General features: G+C 36.6%; 1 pseudogene; it reads left to right on the forward strand.

Annotated features, from left to right (window-relative positions):
- The first annotated feature begins 787 nt into the window (after positions 1-787).
- LOC130747786 (thioredoxin-like 1-1, chloroplastic) lies at positions 788-1,984 on the forward strand (annotated as a pseudogene).
- Positions 1,985-2,700: the final 716 nt, after the last annotated feature.

Below are 2,700 nucleotides of genomic sequence, written 5' to 3' on the forward strand. Positions count from 1 at the left end.
CTAAAACTCATAATTATATAGGAATCATTTTTTTCAAACAAATTTTCGGAATTTAATTTATTTTTATCAATTTTTTTTCTCTCCTTAAAATAAGAAAAACTATATTTTTACTCAATTAAACACAAAATAAACTAAATAATTATTTCTCTATAAATCAAGAAAATAAGTTTAATTAGATATATATAATTATTTTTATTACATTAAAATTTATACTTCTAATAAAATAACTCAACTCTTGAGCTAGGCTAGTTTTTGGGTTGAGTTATACCTCCATAATTCTATTATGATATCAGAGTTCATCCTAGATCAATTTCTTGTGCAAACCTCTCATATTTGGGTCACCCGTTGATGTTTATTACACGCTTTAAATGTCCAGCCATGGCCGTGAGGAGGTGTTAGAAGTCCCATACATTGGCTAGAAATGTGGTCAAGTAAATGTTTATAAAGGGTAAAACAACCTAGCTAGCTTTAAGGTTAAGTTAGTTCTCCCTAATACTTAGGTTCCCACTAGGGTGGAAAGTTTTAAAAACGGTCCATCGATGGACCACCCTTATCCACCGTTCATTTTATAATTTTTAAAGGATGCGGTAAAGATCTGTTACCTTAGACTTGGCAAGCAGGTTCGGTTTATGTTTTTGGAAGAATTGGGAAAAATTGCATAAGGAACCCCTTTGTAGGACCCGGGTGTGTGACGTCACCGATCTTTGTTCTCTCTCACCCTCCCCTCTCTCTTGCAGACCTAGATCGAGTGAAGTGCGGCGTAGTCTTGGGAGAAGGGTGATTGTTGATTCGCTGGTGGGAGAAGGGTCTTCAGCCAAACATGAGAGAGGTGACTTCCGAGACCTTGTTGACTCGCTTCGCAGGGGATTAGCTTGTGATTGTTGATTTCTTCCCTCCTGGTTGTGGTGGATGCAAAGCCCTTCATCCTAAGGTATTATTCTTCTTCACCCTTGAGCTGATTCATTCATAGATCAATCAACCTCCATGAGTGTATTCATGGTTTTGCATTGTTTGTAATTGTTGATTTTGTTTCTGAGGTCGTTTTGGTATTGCAGAATTGTCAACTGGCTGAGATGAATCCTGATGTTCAGTTACTTCATTTGAATCATGAGGAGCATAAATCTATGTGTTATAGCCTTAACGTTCATGTTCTTCCCTTGTTCCGCTTTTATAGAGGCGCTCATGGTCGCTTATGAAGCTTTAGCTGCACAAATGCCATGGTTAGTTATACATACCATGTCAATTTTATTAAATTTATACTATGCATTTAGATGTGGTAGCATAGCAATGGTTGTTGTTTAGTTTAGGAGATTTGACATGATTGGAAACTCTTTTACAATTGATTTTGAAGTTAGAATCAATTGGCATGTTTGGAGAAGCTTCTGTGTGTAACTTATGGGTTTCTGAATTAATCCTGATGAAAGAAAAGCTGATCCAATCATACTAGTATGCTCAGTAGCTATGCTTTTTATTGACATCTGACTAATTGTTCATTACAAACCTGAAGAATGCTTTCAACATGAGACCATTCGTTCAACATTTTTCACACTATTTGAATGATATATGTTTGGAATGCATGTGTTTCCTGTTGGGTTCTTCATGTACTCTGTTGAATCATGGTAATGATAGATTTATTATTGATCAAGTTGTGCATGTGTTAACTGATGTGAAGTTAACTGATGAAGTTTGATTTCAATTACAGATCAAGAAGTTTAGAGATGCATTGGCCAAACACACTCCCGATAGATGCAGTTTGGGACCAACCAAAGGATTAGAGGAGAAGGAGCTCCTAGCTCTTTCTGCCAACAGAGATCTTTCTTTCACATACTCGCCTTTGCAGCCTGCACATGCCCCTGCAAGTGAAGAGTTTGCAACCGAAGCTGCTCCTGAGTCCCTCACTTTACCTTCATTGACCTCCAAGTCGGAGTCCTCGGAACAGAGAACCCTGACCACTGCTGTTATTAATGATGTGGCCAGTTTGTAAGCAAACACCATCTTTTGATTCCATGCATGTTTGGATTTCCGATGAACTCTACGCAAACGGGGGGAACGGATCGCTTGAAATCCCTTGTACAGAATAGGTTCGGTGAAGTTCCTTCGATTGGTATACTTTTTCAGAATGAAGGTATCATTGAATATCAAGTTACAAAGGGTGTATTCCTCCAAGGCAATTGGATTTATGTTTTATTTGGATTTAATACTAGGCTAGATAGTCGCTGTAGAAATATTAGTTTTGCCCTTTTTGTGTATTTGAGGAATCCCTCCCTGCTGTAATGTCAGTTTATTTTCTAGTGGATGATCTCACTTGTATTCTATTTATGAGGCAGCTATATATAGTAACCTTTTTCTTCATGGTAAAATTGGGTTCCCATATGAGAGGTGTAATTTTACTTCTGAGATCACCGTTTGGTTTAAGAAAATTGTGGTTAAGTATGTTCTCATACACTGGAATACCCGTGCAAGCCGGGTTTTGTTGTAAATTCTAATTTTTTTTTTCCTTTGACAGAAGAAAATGGAATGAACTATATTTATGATCTCATGGTTGGTTATTGAAAGGAGAATTGAATGAGAATTCATATGAATGGATGGATGAATGTCAAAAAAATGAGAATTCATACGAAAATGGAATTCATATGCTTGTTTTCCTTTTTGTATGAATGGATCTTGATGTCAAAAAAATAAAATAATTATCTGAATGGA

Source organism: Lotus japonicus, chromosome 1, assembly GCF_012489685.1.
Source record: "Lotus japonicus ecotype B-129 chromosome 1, LjGifu_v1.2".
Taxonomy (NCBI): Eukaryota; Viridiplantae; Streptophyta; class Magnoliopsida; order Fabales; family Fabaceae; genus Lotus; species Lotus japonicus.